The following is a 23,611-nucleotide window of genomic DNA, read 5'->3' as shown; positions in this document are numbered from 1 at the left end:
GAGAGTTGGAATATATTGCACTAAATGAAAAATTGGACATAATAGGCATTACTGAGACCTGGTGGAAGGAGGATAACCAGTGGGACACTGTCATACCGGGGTACAAAGTATATCGTAGTGATAGGTTGCACCGGACTGGTGGAGGGGTAGCATTGTATATTAACAACAGATAGATTACAAATTCAGCAGGACACAAATCACACCTTTGAATCATTGTGGGTTGAAATTTCATGTATAAAAGGGAAAAGGACGGTGATAGGAGTGTACTACCATCCACCTCACCAGGATAAGAAGGTAGACACAGAAATGATAAAAGAAATCAGAGACGCAAACAAAATGCGCAATGCGATAATAATGGGTGACTTTAATTATCCAAATATAGACTGGGTAAATGTAAACATCAGGACACGCTAGAGAGGTACAATTCCTTGATGAAATCAAGGACAGCTTTATGGAGCAGCTGGTGCAGGAGCCAACGAGAGAAGGAAAAATTCTAGACTTGGTCCTTAGTGGAGCGCATGATCTAGTGAGGGATGTTATGGTACTGGGGCCACTTGATAACAGTGATCATAATATGATCAGTTTTGATATCAACCTTGAAGTAACTATACATAGGAAGTCAAATACATTTGCGTTTAACTTTAAAAAAGGAGACTATGATAGAATGAGAAGAACGGTAAAAAAAAAACTTAGAGGGGCAACTGAGAGGGTAAAAACTGTACAACAGGTGTGGATGCTGTTCAAAAGTACCATCCTAGAGGCCTAGGCCAAACATATTCCGCGAATTACAAAAGAAAGACGGAAGTCCAAAAGACAGCCGGCGTGGTTGAAAAGTGAGGTGAAAGAAGCTATTAGGGCTAAAAGAAACGCCTTCAGAAAATGGAAGAAGGAACCATCTGAAAATAACAAGAAGCATAAGGAGTGTCAAAGCAAATGCAAGGCACAGATAAAGAAGGCCAAGAGGGATTACGAAAAAAAGATAGCATTAGAGGCAAAAAAACAGAAAAAACTTTTTTTCGGTATATTGAAAGCAGGAAGCCGGCAAGAGAATCGGTTGGGCCGCTGGACGACCGAGGGGTAAAAGGGGCGATCAAGGATGACAAAGACATAGCCGAGAGATTGAATGAATTCTTTGCTTCAGTCTTCACCGAGGAAGATTTGGGTGGGATACCGGTGTCAGAAATGGTATTTCAAGCGGACGCATCAAAGAAACTTACTGAATTCACAGTAAACCTGGAGGACGTAATGGGGCAGTTCAGCAAACTGAAGAGTACAATCTCCTGGACCGGATGGTATACATCCTAGAGTACTGATGGAACTGAAAAATGAGCTTGCGGAGCTTCTGTTAGTGATATGCAATTTATCCTTAAAATCGGGCGTGGTGCCGGAAGATTGGAGGATGGCCAATGTAACGCCCATTTTTAAAAAAGGTTCCAGGGGAGATCTGGGAAATTATAGACCGGTGAGTCTGACGTCGGTGCCGGGGAAAATGGTAGAGGCTATTATCAAAAACAAAATTACAGAGCACATCCAAGGACATGGATTACTGAGACCAAGTCAGCACGGCTTTAGTGTGGGGAAATCTTGCCTGACCAATTCTTTGAAGGAGTAAACAAACATGTAGACAAAGGGGAGCCAGTTGATATTGTGTATCTAGATTTTCAAAAGGCGTTTGATAAGGTACCTCATGAAAGGCTACAGAGGAAATTGGAGGGTCATGGGATAGAAGGAAATGTCCTATTGTGGATTAAAAACTGGTTGAAAGATAGGAAACAGAGAGTGGGGTTAAATGGGCAGTATTCACAATGGAGAAGGGAAGTTAGTGGGGTTCCTCAGGGGTCTGTGCTAGGACCGCTGCTTTTTAATATATTTATAAATGATTTAGAGATGCGAGTAACAAGCGAGGTAATTAAATTTGCGGATGACACAAATTTATTCAAAGTCGTTAACTCACAAGAGGATTGTGAAAAATTACAGAAGGACCTTACGAGACTGGGAGACTTGGCAGATGACGTTTAATGTGAACAAGTGCAAGGCGATGCATGTGGGGAAAAAAGAACCCGAATTATAGCTACGTCATGCAAGGTTCCATGTTAGGAGTTACGGACCAAGAAAGGGATCTGGGTGTCATCGTTGATAATACACTGAAACCTTCTGCTCAGTGTGCTGCTGCGGCTAGGAAAGCAAATAGAATGTTGGGTATTATTAGGAAAGGTATGGAGAACAGATGTGAGGATGTTATAATGCTGTTGTATCGCTCCATGGTGTGACCGCACCTTGAGTATTGTGTTCAATTCTGGTCGCCGCATCTCAAGAAAGATATAGTAGAACTAAAAAAAGTGCAGCGAAGGGCGACAAAAATGATAGTGCCAGGGATGGGATGACTTCCCTATGAAGAAAGACTAAGGAGGCTAAGGCTTTTCAGCTTGGAGAAGAGACTGCTGAGGGGAGACATGATAGAGGTATATAAAATAATGAATGGAAGGGAACAGGTGGATGTGAAGCGTCTGTTCACGCTTTCCAAAAATACTAGGACTAGGGGGCATGCGATGAAACTACACTGTAGTAAATTTAAAACAAATAGGAGAAAATTTTTCTTCACCCAACGCATAATTAAACTCTGGAATTCGTTGCCGGAGAACGTAGTGAAGGTGGTTAGCTTGGCAGAGTTTTAAAAGGGGGTTGGACGGTTTCCTAAAGGACAAGTCCATAGACCGCTACTAAATGGACCTGGGGAAAAAATCCACAATTTCAGGAATAACTTGTATAAAATGTTTGTACTTTTGGGTAGCTTGCCAGGTGCCCTTGACCATAGGCGTAGTTTGACTGTTTCATTTGGGGGGGCAAAGGATGGGCGGCGCATATTAGCATATTCATTTGCATATATACATATGCAAATGAATATGCTAATATGGAGGAAGGAATTGAAATTTACAGGCAAAATATCACAGATGCACATTTCAAAAAGCTGACATATTTCAATTAATAAATTCTGAATAAAATACTTTTTTCTACCTTTGTTGTCTGATCATTTAGTTTTTCTATTCGCTTTGGTCCCAGTGTCTTGTTTTATGCAGTGTCTTCTTTCCAGTAGGCTTCCCTCTGCTCACCACCCTCCCAGTCCCATCCATCTCTTGGTCCTTCCCTCTGCTCCCCACCCCTCCCAGTCCCATCCATCTCTTGCTCCTTCCCTCTGCTCCCCACCCCTCCCAGTCCCATCCATCTTCTGTTCCTTCCCTCTGCTCACCATCCCTATGTCCCATCCATCTTCTGCTCCTTCCCTCTGCTCCCCACCCCTCCCAGTCCCATCCATCTCTTGCTCCTTCCCTCTGCTCCCCACCCTTCCCAGTCCCATCCATCTTCTGTTCCTTCCCTCTGCTCACTATCCCTCTGTCCCATCCATCTTCTGTTCCTTCCCTCTGCTCACCATCCCTCCGTCCCATCCATCTTCTGCTCCTTCCCTCTGCTGTGCCTGACGTCTCCCAATCCCATCCATCTCCTGGTCCATCCCTCTGCTCCCCACCCCTCCCAATCCCATCCATCTTCCCTCTGCTCCCCACCCCTCCCAGTCCCATCCATCTCTTGCTCCTTCACTGTGCTCCCCACCCCTCCCAGTCCCATCCATCTTCCATCTGCTCCCCACCCCTCCCAGTTCCATCCAATCTTCCCTCTGCTGCCCTCCTCCCCGTGAGGTCCAGGATCGTGGACTCCGTTTACCCCCTCTCTTTCTCCCTCCTTCCGGCGCAGGCAGCAGTCTTCTTCAACCTTTCTGTGCTCCTGGCAGCGGTAGTGACATACACGCTGCCTTCGGGCTGCCCCGGAAGCCTTCTCTTCAAATTCCTGTTCCCACCTATGCGGGAACAGGAACTTGAAGAGAAGGCTTTGGGGCAGAGCCGAAGGCAGCGTGTACGTCGCTACCGCTGCCAGGAACACAGAATCACTGAAGAAGCATGCTTGCTGCCTGCACCGGAGGGAGGGAGGAAGAGGGGGGGTAGACGGACACGCTCGTCTCCGTCCGCTTCCCTGCCCTCTCTGTCTGCGTCCCGCCTTCCTCTGACGTCAGAGGAAGGCGGGACGCAGACAGAGAGGGCAGGGAAGTGAAGTGGATGGAGACGAGCGTGTGCCTGCTTGTTTTTTTTTTAAACTACTGGCGCGGTGGCGCCAGTCTCACGTCGTCGTCGTTTGGGGGGGCATTTTCCCCCCTCGCCCTCCCCCCCCAGTCTACGCCCATGCCCTTGACCTAGATTGGCCGCTGTCGGGGACAGGATGCTGGGCTCGATGGACCTTTGGTCTTTTCCTAGTATGGCATTATTTATGTACTTATACCCTTCCAGCAAAAACTGCACTGACCACCAGTACCTTAAAGGGCTAAATTTAAAACTCCATGTTTGATTTTCAAGGCCCTTAGATAAAATGGGCAAGGGTATTTAAAGAATAAGTTAGCCCTCTACACACCTTTGAGACCTCTAAGATCCTCTCAAGGATCATCACTATCTGTCTCCTCATCAAAAGAAATTGTACAATGTGATACCTGCCAGCGAGCCTTCTCAGGAGTAGCTCCTACGCTCTGGAATTTATTCCCAGAGGGACTATGTATAACTCAAGACTATCTCTATTTCAGGAAGCATTTGAAAGCAGGTGAAAGCCTGGCTCCTCTCAAGGGTGACTGACTATACACCCATTCTGCACCTGGACTAGCTTGCTAAATACACTGTAACTTAGACCAGTTCCTTATATCTTGATTAACTGTACAAAGAGCTTGCCCTTAGTTTAGCCACCCATTTATTTATCCCAATTGATTCTGTATCACCCATCTTGTTCCCATCTATTCATCTGCATTTGGCCCCTCAGCTATATGGTAAGCTGTATTGTAGAACAGCATTAGTATCCTAACAATGTTATTTGAATGTTCAAATTATGTACTTATTAGATATTTCGTCACTATTATGCTTGCATCGTATTATGTCTCTGTTATTTAAATTTCAGCGCTGTTAAATTAGTACATTTTTTATCCTGTTAAATGGTATTCTTAGGTTTCAATTTGCTATTTTCAATTTTTCCTCTTTCATTGTACTTATGTTTATACTTGTACATTTTACTATTGTTATGCTGTCAACAAAATTGTAAGTTTGATGTTAAACTGTACCTACTGTACACCGCCTTGGGTGAATCTCTTCATAAAGGTGGTTAATAAATCCGAATAAATAATTATAAAATATTGTAAATTAAATATGCAGCATTAGGTACTAACACTTACACAAGCTCTATGTCTGGCAAAAGTGCTTGCATCTTTTCAAAATGTTTATACCCTGTTAGACTAGTACTCTATAAAAGTGTCTACATTCTTTTATTGAATAGCTCCTACCAGGTGCTCTCTTGGTACCTAATTTCAGGCAATCCTGTCATCGAATTGCACTCCTAGTTATGATATTCAGCTGTTAATGCATAACTATGAAGATTAATTTAGGGTACCCAGTGGCGTAGGAAGGGGGGGCGGGGGGGCGGTCCGCCCCGGGTGCACGCCGCTGGGGGGTGTCGGCTCCGCGCTGGTGCACTGCCCTCTCTGCCCCGGAACAGGTTACTTCCTGTTCCAGGACAGAGAGAGCAGTGAACCAGCGCGGAGCCGACACACCCCAGCAACGTGCAGTCGGGGCAGATCGGCCCTCCTGCCCGTCCCTCGCCGCAGGTATGCCCTCCGGGGGGGGAGGTATGCGCTCCGGGGGGGTGCGCTCCAGCGGGAGGAGGGTGCGCCGTGCTGCACCCGGGGGGGGCACAGCGACGACCCGCCCCGGGTGTCAGCTCCCCTCGCTACGGCTCTGAGGGTACCTTTTTCTGGTCTATACAAAATCACATGGCCATATGGATAGTTGGCTGAATATCACTGTTATCCACCCTCACTGCTGTAATCCTGCCCTGAAACTATGCAGATAATGCTGAAAATCCATGGATAGGGAATGTTTACATTTACTAATGGCTGCTAAACATACAAATCTCTTTCAATAAAGTTTACTTCACTTTATTTCTTATTAGTCACCAATATTTCCATATAGAGTTGATTGTGACTTACAACTAGAAATGAGGAACATTTTTTATGGGGGGGGGGGGGTGGGTTACAAAGTGAAGTTTACAACAGATAGCAACAGATTATAAGAATCATGTGGCAGTTTATATGTTGGTCCATATCATTTATTGTGTTGTTTGTAAGACATGTCTTTCAAATAGGTAGGCTTTCAGCATTTTATCCCGTGCCTATACTCACCCCTCATCCCAGTAACCAGACCCTATGGCTGTTGTGGACTGCTTTTTCCCTATTTCCCAATCGTGTTCCAGAAATCATTCCAGTGCTATTCTGATGTTCCAGCATTCCAGCCTTACTCTGGTGTTCCTGCAGCCAAGCCTCGTTCTGGTGTTCCGGTTGCCAAGCCTCATTCTTAGTTGTGACATCACCAGTAAAGCCCTTTATAAGCAACTTGGAGGATGGAACTTTTATGCCTTGCCTTTGCAACAGAGGTCTTCAGATGATTTCTTGTCTGTGTATGTTTGTTGCACTTCCAGCCTGCTCCTGCTTTGTCTCCAGTCTGTAATCTTGCTTCTGCTTCAGCTCTGTTTGTCTTTACTCCAGTCCCTTCCCTGCTAGTATTCTGTCCTGCCTGCTACAGCCCTGCTTCATCTTTAACTCTAGTTTCTGCCCTGCTTGTATTCTGTCCTGCTTGTTCTAGCCCTGCCTGCCTTCAGCTTCAGCTCCAGTCCTGCTTGTTCCAGTCCTGCCTGTCTTCAGTTTCAGTTCCAGTCCAGCTTGTTCCAGTCCAGCCTGTCTTCAGCTTTAGTTCCAGTCCTGCTTGTTCCAGCCCCGTTTGTCTTCAGCTTTGGTTCCAGTTCAGCTTGTACCAGCCCTGTCAGTTTCCGGCCTCGATCCTTTTTTGGGTGGTTCACCTGCTGCTTCTGGTCACCAGCAGTGGCCCAAGGGCTCACTACTCCTGACCCCATGACATATTTTGTGTAAGGTTCTGTATTGGGACAGAGGATAGATAAGGTAGGGTTAAACCATGTAGTGATTTGAAACTGATGCCCTTGGGGAAAGGGAATGACAGATCCAAGAGGTTGTCTGCTCTTCTCCCATTCCTGTGTTTGGGTAGAATACTCAGATGTAATATCTTTCTCACTGCAGGTCATGGCAGCCATTTTCAGGAAGCTGCCACTCGAGGCAGGAGCAAGGGAAGTGCCCACTGGACCACTGGACCAGCAGGGAAGTCAGGTAGGTCTGAGGGGGACCTATCCTGACTGGGAGGTGGGGGGGGGGGTGGAGATGGGAGGGGGGATGTTGATCTGTTGGGGTGGTGTGGAGGGTCTATGTATGGCATTGAGGGGGTTGGGAGGGGGCCTATGAACCTCATCAGGGGATCGGAGGGAAATTCTACTTTTGTTAAATGCAGGTCCCGGCTGAATATCGACTGGGTCCCACATAAGCTCCAATGGCAAGCCCCGCCAGATTTAGTCCCTGATTTTTAGTGCCGGTGCCCAGATGTGGCCTGGCACTCAATATCTGGGGCTAATCTAACTGGCGATGTAATTGTTTAATGGCCGCCAGCTGAATATTGGCCAGAAGATATTTATAAGGAAACCTAACAAAAATCCATAAACCAAGAGCAAATGCCTCCTGGTATAACAATAAAAACTTCGATCTTGTGTAATTTATATTCTGTCCCAGAAACATGCAAATTCTATAACAAAAATACAGGTAAATTTATTTATCCTGCTCAAAGATGAACACCGCCAGCAAAGTGGCTCTGTTAGCCTCTTCTTCTCCAAACTCCTCTGGGAGCCCTGAACTCAAGGCTATCTTCTATGAGTTGAACTACCTGTTCAACATCTACCACATTATTCAATGACAAAAAATACCGGACCTGATTTTTAGCCAGCAACTGTGAGCGTTTTGCTCACCGTCGACCGAGTTATTCCCAGACAATCAAAGCCGGGCATGGTCACTTAAATCGATATTCAGCACTTAAGCAGGGATGGGATAGAGCATAAAGATGGGACAGACTTTTATGTAGTCCCATTTATGCACTAAACCTGACTGCTTACCCCCAGATTCTATACAGCACACCATCACTTATTGCTCCTTAGACCCTAAACCTTCAGATTGGCTCAAAATTCCCTCCCTGGGTTTGTTACCACACTTACACTCTGATAGTAAAAAGTCTTACAAAAGGAGTTATTCCAAAGGCTCTAAAAGAAGCACTGGTTAGACCTAGTCTAAAGAAACCTTCACTTGACTCCCCTCTCTCTGAGTAACTATCGCCCAGTCTTTAATCTTTCATTTCTGACAAAGATATTGGAAGCCATTGTGTTCTCATAACTTCAATCGTATTCAGAATCTATTAATGCATTATATCCATGACAATCTGGCTTTAGGCTGGGTTATAATACAGAGACAGTACTAACAGCCCTACTAAGTGAACTGCATTCAAGACTAGAACAAGGTCACATTGCTCTGATTATCTCACTTGACCTATCTGCAGCATTTGATTTTATTGACCATAGCTTATTGCTAAAACACTTGCAGTCACTTGGTATCTCTGGCATCATCTACAATTGTTCTTCTCCTTTCTTAGTGGTCGTACTTTTATAGTACAAAACTCATCTATTTCTAAATCTCATCCCATCTCTTGTGAGGTTCCACAGGGATCGGTTTTATCACCACTACTGTTTAATCTGTCAGTCCTTTCGCTTTGCTCATTCAATCCTTAGGTATTAGTTCATATTCCTATGCAGATGATTTTCTTTTCATTCACTATGTAAATCCATCCAACATAGATTTAAAGCCAGTTCAGGAGTGTCTCTGTGAGGTTGACAGATGGCTTTCCAAACATCAGTTGATATTAAACTGGATAAGACAATAGCTTCCTGGGTAACAGGACATAGTCCTGTGCCATCCTTAATTCCAACATTATTTGATAGGCAGATCGCTCCAGTGCAGTCTTTAAGATATCTAGGTGTGAGGGAGATCATGTGATGAGCTGAGGGGAGCAGACGTGATATAGCTCTCCTCTGAGGACTCACCCGCTCTCCCGCACCTGGGATATAGGGCCACGGTTCCCAATCACCACCACAAGTGGTGGAGAGTGCGAAGGACTTTATGGACCAATTTGTCACACGCCCAGAGCCAAGTATGCCTCCAAAAAGTGGGAAAAAAGATGAGAAGTCTCGACCTCTGGATAACAAGATGGCCGCGAGCCCGGCACCAGAGAAAGTTTCTACGGAGTTTACTGACACGCAATTACGGCAACTGTCCTCCGTAGTTAAAACCGCAATGGAACCTCAACTTCAACAGCTGCAACAACTCTCGGGTCAACTTACCTCCCTTGAATCGTTACTAGCTGAAACCACGAAACAAACTGGGGAGCTAGAACAGAGGATGTCGGCGGTGGAAGACGAGGAGGCCGGAATGGCGACGTGGTTGACAGAGCTTACAAACTTGGTGCAGAAAAATACTCAGTTGGTAGATGAATTGGAAAATAGATCGAGGAGGGACAATCTGCGGATCATTGGATTCCCGGAATCTACGCCGGACCATCTACTATCGGAAGTGCTGGAGAAATGGCTAAAAATGGAATTTGCCTTGTCTGATAGTGTGGAGCCATTATGTCTTGAGCGCGCCCATCAGGTGGGGCGCAAACCGGGCCCAAATCAGCGATCGAGGGTAATAATGGTAAAAGTACACAACTACATCCATAAAGTGGAAATCTTACGTGGGATGCGGCAGAAGCGAGAATCTCTAGCCTTTGAAGGGACACCTGTTAAAATATTCCAGGACTTCTCAGCCGCACTGCAGGAGTGGCGTCGAGCATTTGGGCCTGTATGCAAATCCCTAGCTCTCACAAAACAAAGATTTGCTTTGATACACCCTGCGATTCTAAAAGTGTTTCATCAGGAGAAATGACAGGTTTACAGAGCGCCGCAGGAGGTCCCAGCAGATTTACTTCAACCTCCCCCACCGTGAGGATTTCACATCACATACTCAGAGAGTTCTGGGTTGCTAAAGTGACTTAAAATGTTGAGGCTGTGAGTATAATACTGGAACTGGCCAGAAATGCTAGTAGTTCTAAGTATCTGTTGTACCAGGGTAGCGGGAGAGTGGGGGGACCACCATCATTGATCTCCATTAGTTAAAGTTTGGTTTATGGGTAGGAATCGGTTGGATAAGAAATTGGGGCAAATAAGGGGGGCGAACGGGAGGGTTGGGGAGGGGGGTGGGTTGAGATACACGATTTATGCACATTTTGCGGGTGTGATTGGGTCCACATGGGGTTGGCACAATTCGGGGTGGCGATCTAGGCCACAGGATCCCTTGGACGAGGCTGGGCGCCCGAGGGATGGAACTAAATTTTTACCATCTGCACTAGATATCCTATATTCACCCCAAAATGAAGTCCCTTCGCTTTACCACGTGGAATGTAGGGGGCATTTCAACTCCGATTAAAAGGGCGAAAATTCTAGCGGCTCTGAATAGACATAAAACAGATTTTGGTTGTTTACAGGAAACTAAACTCACAGCGGCGAAGCATGCAAAGTTACAACGACAGTGGGTGGGCGAGGTCTATTCATCTGCCTCTGGTGATCGTAAGGGAGGGGTGGCAATATTGATCCGGAAAGGATTGGCAGCTAAGTCAGAGGTAGTCGAATCGGACCAGGAAGGGCGATATATTTTGATTCGGGTGTGGGTACAAGGCAGAGAAATTATGATCCTGGGTTTGTATGGCCCGAATACTTATGATCCTAAATTTCTAGCTCACTTAACACGATTGTGTATGCCCTACCACTCGAAACAGCTCATGGTGATGGGGGATTTTAATCTGGTGTCCCATCCACAATATAATTGTTCTAATCCACACTCTGCACATAGGGGAGGACCGAGGTCGCACGCTCTTTCCCATTTTATGCAAACACTCAACTTGGTGGATTCGTGGCGTGGCCTACACCCCACTGAGCGAGACTACACTCATGAATCTCGAGCCCATGGTACTTTTTCCCGATTGGATTATATATTAGTCTCCCATTCTATCTTCCCATGGGTGTTGAATGTAGAGATTGGCCCGGAGGAGATCTCAGACCACTCCCTAGTGTGGATGGATATGGAGTCTCCTGGATTTTACCAGCAGGCCGGGAAGTGGAGGTTTCCCACCCACCTTTACCAAGATAAAGATTTTAGAGTGTACTTAACTAAGAAGTGGGAAGAATTCTCTCAAAATAATGACCAACATAGAACCCAACCTGACCTGTTTTGGGCAACTGCTAAGGCAGTGTTGCAAGGCGATATTATAGCCTATGTATCAGCTTATAATAAAAAAATTGCCTCAGCAATTCTGAAATTAGAAAAAGATCTTAAAAGAGCAAAAACACAACATCTTAAATTCCCTAGGCTACCCCTGCCACTAAGGAACAGCTTCACACAGTCCAGGTAGCCCTCAACTCTTTGTTACATCAACGAGCCCGACGTTACATGGCATACCAAAAATATAGATTTCAGCGATATGGGGACTGGTCAGGCACTTTTTTAACTAGATTGGTTAAATCCTGGAGCCCGGGAAGACCGATCATCACTATTAGGGACAATAAAGGGAACCTCCACAACAAGAGTGAGAAAATAGTGGAAGTTTTTAAAAATTTCTTTAGCTCTCTTTATGAGTCATCCCAGATCTCGGACAGCACAGAGATCCCCCACTTTCTAGATCAAGCAGGTCTACCGCATTTGACAGAACAGGAAAAGAGCTCCCTCGAGCTTCCAGTCAATCTCAAAGAAATACAAGAAGTAATTAAATCTTTACCCATGGGCTCTGCTCCTGGGCCAGATGGAATCTCGGGGGAGTTCTATAAGCTGCTGCACCCATCCTTCTATCCCAGTATTCATGACTTTTATGAACAGATCATAGAGAATGGTAAATTTCTACCATACTTCAACCAGGCGTACATCACGTTAATTCACAAACCAGATAAACCGGAGGATCAGGCTAATTCTTTTAGACCTATCTCCTTAATTAATGTCGATTTAAAAATCTTGGCCAAAATCATAGCGAATCGGTTATCCAATCTGTTGCCTAGATTGGTGGGGGAGGAGCAGGTAGGCTTTGTAAAATCTAGACAAGCTGCTAGCAATGTTCGAAGGCTGTTACTGGCCATGGCACATAGTCAATAACAACGGATTCCAACCTGTCTATATTCCCTCGATGCTGAAAAAGCATTTGACAAGCTAGAATGGGAATATATGTTCACCGTGTTAACTCATATGGGATTTGGAGGGTGGTCTCTTGGGGCTATAAGAGCCCTGTACTCTGGCCCAGAGGCAGCAGTACTAATCAATGGTGTGCAGTCACAAATATTCCCAATAAACAAGGGGACTAGACAGGGATGCCCTCTCTCCCCATCGCTTTTTATATTAGCCATGGAACCCCTCTTACGAGCAGTCAAACAGTCGGAGGAGATCCCGGGGGTGAGAGTCGGGGGAGAAACAATTAAGGCCCTATCCTTTGCAGATGATCTCCTGATTATCACGACTCAGCCACAGGCTGCATTGGGAAAATTGTTGGATATGATTCAAGAGTTCGGGAGACTATCAGGTTTTACTTTAAATGTGCATAAATCAATAGGCCTCAGGGTTTTTCCTACCACAAAGGGCACATGGGAATCGGGCACCCCCCTATCCTGGGCAGAAAATAAAATTAGATACCTTGGCACATGTATAACCCAGGATATGTCAAGATTATATTATGAGAATGTAACTCCCTTGATGGAAATGACATGTCATAAACTGAGACTATGGACAGATTACCCCCTGTCCTTACTGGGTAGAATAGCTTTGTAATAGCAATGATGAGCTGAATATTTTTAAATTTCAAATCAAAGTATTAAACGGTACACCTTTTTTTTTAAAATTATTTTTCTTTTTTCTTCTTTTATCTATATTAAACTCAAAGCAGAGAAAAAGACCTCATCAGTCCTAGCTTGGCGTTGCTGTGCTTAATGTGCTCAAACGCCAGCGTTCTTTGGACTCCGTTGTAATCCTCGGTCTTAAAAAACTCTGCTTCTATATAGTCAATAATGGATATTATGATCAATGATAGTCAATCGTGATACTTCTCTCTTCTATATCGAATGTTAGAAACAATACTTAATGTTACTTAGCTTTTAATCTTGCCCTACGGGGCTCTCCGTTTCGCTATATATAATAAGCTTCTTCAGGGGGCCAAGCAACTTTTTGGCTAATCACGATATCTTATAGCATGGCGTCTCTGCTCCTGTGATTCCGGTAGTCACAGGAGCAGAGACGCCATGCTATAAGATATCGTGATTAGCCAAAAAGTTGCTTGGCCCCCTGAAGAAGCTTATTATATATAGCGAAACGGAGAGCCCCGTAAGGCAAGATTAAAAGCTAAGTAACATTAAGTATTGTTTCTAACATTCGATATAGAAGAGAGAAGTATCACGATTGACTATCATTGATCATAATATCCATTATTGACTATATAGAAGCAGAGTTTTTTAAGACCGAGGATTACAATGGACTCCAAAGAACGCTGGCGTTTGAGCACATTAAGCACAGCAACGCCAAGCTAGGACTGATGAGGTCTTTTTCTCTGCTTTGAGTTTAATATAGATAAAAGAAGAAAAAAGAAAAATATTTTTTTTAAAAAAGGGATACCGTTTAATACTTTGATTTGAAATTTAAAAATATTCAGCTCATCATTGCTATTACTGTGGAAGTTTTTTGCTGAAATTGTGTCCAATTAGATTTTTTTAGAATAGCTTTGTACAACATTCTGCTGGTGCCGAAATGGATTTACACTTTTCAGACACTGCCACTTTTCCTCAAACCAGAAGACAAGAAAAAATTGAATAAACATCTACAAAGCTTCCTATGGAGGAGGAAGAGGGCCCGACTCACTGTTAATAACTTGTGCGTTCCGGTGGAACATGGTGGGTTGGGTTTGCTGAACATTCGCTACCTTACCATAGCTAGTGGTATGCGTCATATATCAGACTGGTTTCGAGCCACTTCGAATTTTTCAGCTACCTCAATAGAAACAACCCTTACTCGGAACACACATTTCAGTTGTCTGCTTCATGTGGGAGGCGGGCCACTTCCTCCCATACTGACTGAGTCACACATTCTACCCACAGCAAAGGCAACATGGAGATGGATCTGTCGCCACCACCAGTTTTCAGCGCGAACTACTCCATTTATGTCAATTTGTGGTAACCCCAAATTCCCCCCAGGAAACCTTTATCCTGCGTTCCTTAGATGGCAGAGACATGGGCTGATCTATTTAGTTCACGTTCTAATGGAGGAGGGTCAGATGCGAACGTTTGAGGAGCTACAAAATCAATTTAAGTTGTTGCCCTCTGACCGTTTCCATTATTACCAGCTGCAACACTATGTTCGGAGCATTCCTTGGGCAACCCTAACTGAAGATGTCCAGGAAGAACTGTCCTTCGCCTTCTCCTTGCAAGCACAAATGAAAGTTCCAGTGCGGATGCATCACAGACACATAAGAGACTCAGTACAGGAACCTAATTTTACAGCATTGGCGGCAAGTTGGAGAGAGGAGTTGGCAGCGCCTGTGTCAAGGTCAACTCTTCAAGACTTTGTTCTGCGCATCAAAAGCTTCTCTAGGCTGGTGTCGTATCAAGAGATGGACTATAAGTTTGCAATGCGGATGCATATGCCGCCTCGACGGGCATTCTATGTGGGAGTGTCCCCGGATGGTGCATGTCCTAAGTGTTTGGCTTCGGGTGTCTCCTTGGGTCATATGTTTTGGTCCTGTCCGAAGATAATAGCCTTTTAGACTGCTCTTCTATATTACATATCTGAACTGTGGAACTCTACATGGAGGCGTACCCCCCTCCTATTGTTTGGACATCCCTCTTTGATAGGCCTCTACCAGCAGGGTTTAAGGGATTCGTGCACCGATCCACAATAATAGCTAAATCAGTCATTTTGAAAGAATGGATTTCACCCAAAAAGCCTACAATCCAACAATGGCGCAGCAAAATGATTGAATTTATGAAGTTTGAGTGGAGAGTGACTGGGTCTGATCCGAAATTCCCAGAATCTGCTTTTTTCCGGGTTTGGACACCATTTTGGCAAACCCTTACCCCGGCGGGGAAAGGACATCTCATGAACATGTGAAATCCCGTGTTGGACTTAGTGTATTTAGTGGTAATCGTGTATCTTCTTTCTCTGGGGGGGAGGGGGGGACAAAAAAAGATATCTAGGTGTGATTATAGATTCTGCTCTCTCTTTCAGTGATCAGATATCCGATGCTGTGAAAAAAAATCATTCTGTTACCTGCGACAACTACACTCCATCAAGAATTCTATAGATAAAGATTCACTATGTACTCTAGCATACACCTATATTACAACACGATTTGATTACTGTAATATTATTTATACAGGCATCACAAAAACAAATCTAAAATGTCTACAAACTATTCAGGACACAGCCGCCCATATTATCTGTTGAGCTTCAAAATATGATATGGCCACTCCTCTTTTATGCCGTCTTCACTGGATTCTGATAGACTTAAGAGTAAAATTTAAGGTTCTCATTCTGATATATAAAGTGCTTTATACGACAACCCCATCTTACCTTGCGACCATAACTATTCCATACACACTGACGCAAATGCTCCGTCCACTCACAGACAATAGACTAGTGATACCCATTTCAAGGGCTAGATGGAAATCAATCCGTGCGTCAGCATTTTTCTTTTTGTCTCCAGCATTGCGGAATTCTCTACCATAATCAATTAGGTTAGAACAATCATACTCTCTTTTCTGTAAAGCTCTGAAAACTTATTTTTACCAAACAGCCTTTGATAACACTGCATTTTAGTAAGAAAACCACACAGGTGCATAGAGTGCTTAAGACAGTACAAGGAGATGTTAACATTAGATAATTATGTGTGACTGGAAATGAGTGCCTATGTTATTCTCTTTGGTATGGAAGTTTTGTTTCTTCAGTCCTATCATACAATGGAATTCCTAGTTTAAACTAATTTGTGTGTTATTGTAAAATTTTTGACTTGTAAACCTTTCTGGCTTGCTATGCAATAAAATGATGGTATAGTAAATAAATAAATGATAAATGATCAATAAGTTTAACAAGTTAATGAGCGCTGATAACAGCACTTAACAAGCAATAATGAGCACTAATTGGCACTGATTAGAATTTAGGCATACAACTCGCTAAGCATATTCTGTAATGATACGAACTGAACTTCTAACATGCACAGTGAAAAAGGGGCATGGTTATGAGCAGAGAAATAGTCATTTTGTGGGCATTCTGAAATTTATGCGCCTAGTTACAGAATATGGCCCAGTGTGCCTAAATCTACATGCTGGGATTTATGCCATGTTTTTGTTGATGTAAATAGATATGCGTAGATTTAAACACTAAAATATCAACTGAGCATATTCTATAATCGGTGAATACGCTTAGCACTGATTTCAGCACCAATTTTTTAGGCACTAGCCCCGAAATGCCCTCCATATAGCCAATTGAGTTAGGTGCTCTGTTCAGGTAGTTGATTAAAGATCCCCTCCCCTTCCCTTATAAGGAACTAATGTAGCTTAGTTTTTCCTTTTGTTTCTTTCCTTTCTCCCTTTATATAACTCATTTGCTTTTGTAAACCGCTTAGATGTACCTACTATTTATGGTTCATTAAATAAAGATGAAACGTGAAACCATAAATTTCAGTGGCACTTAGAAGTGCAACTGAAAGTTAGCGGCTAGCCCCGACCAAGCAATTTAACCAGTCAGTGGCCAGCTACATTGAATGTTGGCCAGACCATTTTCCCATTGGGGGTATCAGCTCTTTAGGGATCATAAATATAACAGTAAAATACTTCTGCAAGACTAGGTGTCTCCAAGGAAACCTGTTGGAAAATAACAAAAATCAAGTCATGTAGACAAAAACTAAAATGGAGACCTCTTCCCTCCCCTCTACCCAAGAAAGCCAGACTCTACAAGTATTGTAAACCTAGTAAAAGAGAAACAAATGTATTTTCTGCTGTACTCTGCAAAATAGAAAAATGGAAAAGAATTTCCCAAAACAGACACATCCCAAACCTTAAAATGTATTAAATAATATTTTTTTCTTTTCTATCTTTGTTGTCTGTCCATTTTATTTTTTTAATTGGGTTAGTCCAATTCTCTTTTCCACTTTCCTTGTCTCAGTCTTTCTCCTAAATTATTTTCTACATTTGCCTTTCCATTTCTTCTCTGTTCTCTTGTCCTTTTTTCTTTCTTTACATCTGTCTGCTACTTTATTGTTGGTGAAATGGGCAGTATAGAGGAACCATACCAGGGGAAGAGTAATACAACTGATTTGGAAATATTTAGTTTTAGCTCATTATTGATGAGCCACTCAGCCATCAAATCCAATTTCCTAGAAAGATACAAAGAGAATGGCAGTATAATTTCTTGAAAAGTAAATTCAGAATAGAAATCAGGAGGAAAACCACTGGAATAAGAAGGATCTCATTCCAATGCAGGGAAACTACTCTGTAAATCAGAGCATTTCAGTGAGGGAGAATATTTTATCAGGCTCAGAGGCTAAAGAAGCCATAAAGGTCCAAAGAGTCTCTAGGAATAACCTGATAGGGGTTTTGAGTCAAAGGAAGCCTCTAGTTGCAATATGAAGTGTGTTTGTGATTATTGGAGTTTTGTCATCAGCATAACTCATGGGAAATGTATCTGAAATGTATTTTTTGTCACTTGATTACAATTCTTCAATATAAAATATTTTAATTTTTAGAGCAATAGCTATTGGAATGAATGTGTCTTTAGTTCTGGATTCCCAAAGAGAGCCCACATTTCAAAGACCTTGACGCAAGCCTTCCTTCTGTCATAAGAAACCTTGGGAGCCCCATTGGGTGCATGAGGGTCCTGTAGCTTCTTTATGTGCTCCCTTGTTGTGTTCAGATGTGGAAGAAAGGCTTATAATAAGAACATAGATAATAAAGTCTTACATAATTTAGCTCTTCCAGCTCTAGGTCATCCTGGTCTTCAAAGTGCAGATTAATGGCAATTGTTTCAATCCAGGCATTGTCTGTATTCCTAGGAAAAGAAATGGTGGTGAGAATGGCAGTTCAGTAAATATTTCCTAGTGAGACAAGTGTTTTGTAACTGAAGCAGGATTCTTATTCTAGAATGTTTTCAGTCAAGATCCTTGGAGGCTGGTAATTAAGGGGAAGATGCACTAAAAATCATTAAAGCCCTTCCCTTACCGATTCCCTTAGCGAATCGGTAAGGAACGGGCATGCATCAAGGAAAAGGAACGCAAATGAACTGCTCGTTGTAACTCACTTGCATTCTCTATTCCATCGGTAAACAGTCAACCAGTCGGCCGGTCGAGCATGCGCAGAGCAGCCAAGCGTTATGCGCATGCCAAGGACGTCCTTCACTCAAAAAAACAAAAAAAAAAAAGGACGTCCCTGACGAGCAGCCTGAACCTCAGAAAAGAAAGAGTGCTGAAAAGAGCATTTCCATTGTTTACTGCTTTGCATGTTAAAGGCAGGCTTACATCAGGCAATTAGGAAGGACTTCTGTGAAGAAGAAAAACATCCAAGTGCTCATCAGGGAGGTCTAACACAAGCTGCACGTCTTCCTGCAGCTTTTGTGATGGGCGTCCTTCTTGGATGCGTTTTTCCTACCTGCAATTAGGAAGGACTTCTCTGAAGAAAAAAAAAAAAGGACGTCCCTCTTTTCTTACCTACCTGAACTGACCACAACCACAGTTCTCTCAACAGTCCCCTCCAAGGTTGTTTCAGGATCGGGACGTGCGAGGACGTCCAAATCAAAACTTTTGGACGTCCCTCCCTCCAGGTCTCTCTCAGCCAATCCCAGCGCGTTTAGCTGATACTGGGATTGACTGAGAGAGACCTGGAGGGAGGGACGTCCAAAAAGTATCAGGAGAAGGACTTCTCAAGAAAAAAAAAAAAAGGACGTCCCTGTTTTTCTTACCTGCCTGAACTGACCACAAGCACAGTTCTCTGAACAGTTCCCTTCAAGGTTGTATTCAGCTTATGCCCCCCCTCCCCCCCCCCCCCCCCCCCCCCACACACACAAGATCGGAAAGTGCGAGGACGTCCAAATCAAAACTTTTTGGACATCCGTCCCTCCAGGTCTCTCTCAGTCAATCACAGCGTGTTTAGCTGATACTGGTAACAGTTTTGATTTGGACGTCCTCACACCTTCTGATCTGGGGGGGGGGGGGGGGCACAAGCTGAAAACAGCCTTGGAGGGGACTGTTGAGAGAACTGTGCTTGTGGTCAGTTTAGGCAGGTAAGAAAAACAGGGGCATCCTTTTTTTTTTTCTTCAGAGAAGTCCTTCCTAATTGCATATAAGAAAAACATGTTGAAGAAGGACGCCCATCACAAAAGCTGCAGGAAGATGTCCAGCTCGTGTTAGACGTGCCTGACGAGCACTTGGATGGGTTTTTTTTCCTTTCGATTCCCTCGCAGCACCACCCTGTGTGGGGACAGCATAATCTGAGGCACACAAACCCTCCAAACTACCCAGATTTCCAGGGGACAAGACAAATAAGCAGCGCAGGAAGAGAGAGCATCCTCGTAGCCCCGTCTGATCGCTGCTTCCGTGAGTGTTTTGGAGTGAGAAGGCAGAGTAGTAGCCCTTCACTTAAGCTGCAAATGTCCAAGTGCTCATCAGGGACATCCTTTTTTGTTTTTGTGAGTGAAGGACATCTATGTTAGGCACTTTAGAAGGCCGTCCCTGACAAGCACTTTTTTTTCCTTCCAATTCCCTCACAGCAGCCCCAACGAGAGTTGCAGAACTCCCATTAGGGTTTCCACGGTAAGGGAATCGGAAAATGGTAGTGCATCTCATTACAATACGATTTATACACATTGGGGTACTAATTTGCTCATCTGCATTCCGTTTTTGTTAGCTGCTACTGTAATCGGAAATGGCTTAGAGAAGCTTTTTGTGCATGCCACGGTTTACTACTTGCTCGTTGATGGCTCATTAAGTTTAGTGCATCTGGCCCTAAGTTAGAAGATAATGGAACCGCTATCCTTTGGCATTTGTATTACTTTCCTTTACTGGCTCAAAATCCAGAACATACTACAACAGCATATAGAAAGTCACCTTCACCTTTTATCTTCTGCAGCATTGCAGGAAATTTTTTTTTCACTAGTTTTGGCAGTCGTTTTAGATAACGCTTTTGGCACACAGGACAGAGATTTTCACATTATGTTTATGAGTGCTTTTAATCCCAGATTTTTGGCAGGATATTTTTTAATGTTTATGTGACTTTTAAAGCATCACAAATTATCTTCAGTTCAGGAAAGAGCTGAAGACCTACCTTTTCAAAATTTCTATAACTACACAAACAACAGATGTTCGATACCACTTTCTAACTGTAAAACATTACTGTAACTTCACCTATCTGCAATTTATAAGCCACTGTAAACTGTAAGCCACATTCTAATTGTAAAACATTACTGTAACTTTACCTAATTGCAAATTGTAAGACACTTTGAACCAAAACTTGTTTTTGGAAAATAGTGGAATACAAGAATGCATAAATAAATAAATTTCAAACGGAGAACCTAGGATTAAATTTAAAGTTCCAACATCACACAAAAGTGGCAACGGCCTCATGCCTGGTTTCTCTTTGTTGTTTGCTACCACCGCTATGGTCCTGGGAAGGCAGCGGACCCAGCAAGTGAGCAAGAGATGGATAGGTGGCTTAGCCCCAATGTAGGAAAAGGAGACAGTAGACAAAGCTGCCCCTGAGGACAGTGGTTGGGAAAAACTTGGAATTTATATTGGAAGGTTTATGGTTCTGCCAGCCACCAGCCTGACCTACATAAAACCAGCCAGGTTGGCCAAATACTGGCCAGTTGGCAACCCTAATCAGCTAAGGTCTAGGGCATTGTAAAGGGAAGCAAATCAGGCAGATTAGGCAGGCCTTAGAGTGGTTATCTACCATCATTTGGTGTAGAATGGATAAACATAAATTGATTTTTTACTCTTTCAAAAAGTACAAAGACTAGGAGATACTCAAGGAAGTTACATTGTACTGCTTTTAAAACGAACAGAAGGAAATATTTTTTCACACACCAAATAGTTAAACTCTGGAACTCATTGCCAGAGGATGTGGTAACAGTGGTTAGTGTCCATAGTCTGTTATTGATATAGGAAAGGGAAAGGGAAATGGGTCTTGATATACTGCCTTTCTGAGGTTTTTGCAACTACATTCAAAGTGGTTTACATATATTCAGGTACTTATTTTTGTACCAGGGGCAATGGAGGGTTAAGTGACTTGCCCAGAGCCACAAGGAGCTGCAGTAGGAATCAAACTCAGTTCCTCAGGATCAAAGTCCACTGCACTAACCACTAGGCTACTCCTCCACATGACATGGGGGAAACCACTACTTGCCCCTGGGATCAGTAGCATGAATCTTGCTACTATCTGAGAATCTGTGAGGTACTTGTGACCTGAATTGGCTACTGCTGGAAGCAGGATACTAGGCTAGATGGACCACTGGTTTGACCCAGTATGGCTTTTCATACGCTCTTAACAGTAGTGTCATTGTATGAATTTCTATTATATGACTTTTTTTTTGCGATCCTTGATGCAGGCACTTGGAGGGGCATTTTCGATAGAACATCTAAATGACGTTTTCTATCTCAGGGCAGTAAAAACCACACAAGGTGGAGAAACAGAGAACCCTCTACAAAGAAACAAAACGACGAAAAGTTGTACACTGCTGTTTTATCAGGATTGAGTCTTTGCATATTTATGCTGGAAATTGTTTGCCTTTTATCATTCATGTGATTAGGGCTTAGAAAAACAAGACTCCTGATGCCACCTGGTGTTGGAAGGTTCATCTACTCCCTACTTGTTGCTTTTCATCATCATTTCTGTAAGTCAGGGTTCCCTATCCATTAGTCCCTTAGCACTACAGATACTCCTGCAATATGAGGAATCCTGGGCAAGATGTTTCTTTTATTTCATAATTTTGTCTGCATTTCAGTTCAAACATGATCATGTACTATTTTGACATGTAAAGTAACTGAAACTACCATGCCAAAAACATTATCGGAATCAATTAAGAGTCCTTTATCACTAAACTAACCCTGTACTTTGAAAGACTGAAAGTGATTTTGGGTAGTGTGCATATATGTTGATTCTGTCTGCATGTCACTGTGTCATTATCCCCTTCAGGAGCCCCCTTTGCCCCTCACACACACAATGCATTGTTATTGAATGAATCAATCCATTTCTTGGTCCCTGTTATGATCTAGGACATTGGTTTTCAACCCTGTCCTCAGGGATCACTTGGTCAGTTGGGTTTTCAGGATATCTACAATGAATGTGCATGAAATGTATTAGCATGCTGTTCCTCCATTGCATGCAAATATCTCTCATGCATATTCATTGTGGGTATCCTGAAAACCTGACTGTCCAGGTGGTCCCTGAGGACTGGGTTGAAAACCACTGATCTAGGATACCAATTAGTGATTGATTAGTCCTACTCCCAGACAGGATCTTAGTTTAGTAATACCTCAGCAAATGCAACAAAGATTTCATTTTTACTTATGACCCCAAAATCCTGCAAGGTTCTATCAAACATTGTCTTTCCCTTTCAGGTTTACCTTTGCAATTTCCCAACAGTATATAAACCCCAAGCTGGACTTTTATTTCTTGCACAGCTTCTTCTCTGGACTACTTGGTTGCTGCGTCTAGACTGACTTTGTGCATTCAACTACTTTGTCTATACTTTACCACTAGTGTACCATGAGAGGTGGGGGAGAGTTGGCCAGTTGTGGGTGGGGCTACTTCTTGGGGGGTGGGATTGGGAATCAGGAGGCATTGTGGCTGAGGGAAAGATCAGGGATGTTTGCTGAAGGGTTCAGCTGACAGCAGGGGGATCAAAGATATTTGCTGAAGAGAGAAATCATAGAAGAAAGATAGAACCAACACAAACAGATCAAAATGGAGACAAGCAGTTTCCAGAAACAAATCCAAGCTGACTGAAGCCAAACAATCCTACTACCCCATAATTAATCAACAATGACATAACCAACACCAAATATCTCTTCTCAGTAGTCAACAGCTTAATGAATGTTGATCGGATCACTACCCCATCCTGGGAGTCCACCCCAACTGCAGAACAGCTGGCACTCTATTTCAGAGAGAAAATAGCCAAAATCAGGGCACAGTTTAAGAATTCAATCAACGAGGAATACATGTTTATCATACACACTGACTCTGTGATACCCTCTGATATGATATGGGATAAATTCTACCCCATTAAATGGGAGGATCTAGACAGACTACTCAAAAAATTCTCAAAATCTCACGCACAACTAGACATATGCCCCAGTACCCTCAGGAGTTGTGCCTCCCATAAATTCAAATCCTCAATCTATGATTGGCTTACCAACTTCCTAGACAGCGGGCTATTCCCGTCATCACTAGGTAGAATCATTCTCACACCTATATCAAAAAGCAAACAGAATCCTGGACCAATGTGAGTAACTACATACCCATGGCCTCCATACCGTTTCTGATAGAG

This window comes from Microcaecilia unicolor, chromosome 7 (assembly GCF_901765095.1).
Source record: "Microcaecilia unicolor chromosome 7, aMicUni1.1, whole genome shotgun sequence".
NCBI classification, from domain to species: Eukaryota; Metazoa; Chordata; class Amphibia; order Gymnophiona; family Siphonopidae; genus Microcaecilia; species Microcaecilia unicolor.
The sequence above is the reverse complement of the archived record's forward strand: the minus strand, read 5'-3'. Positions refer to the sequence as shown.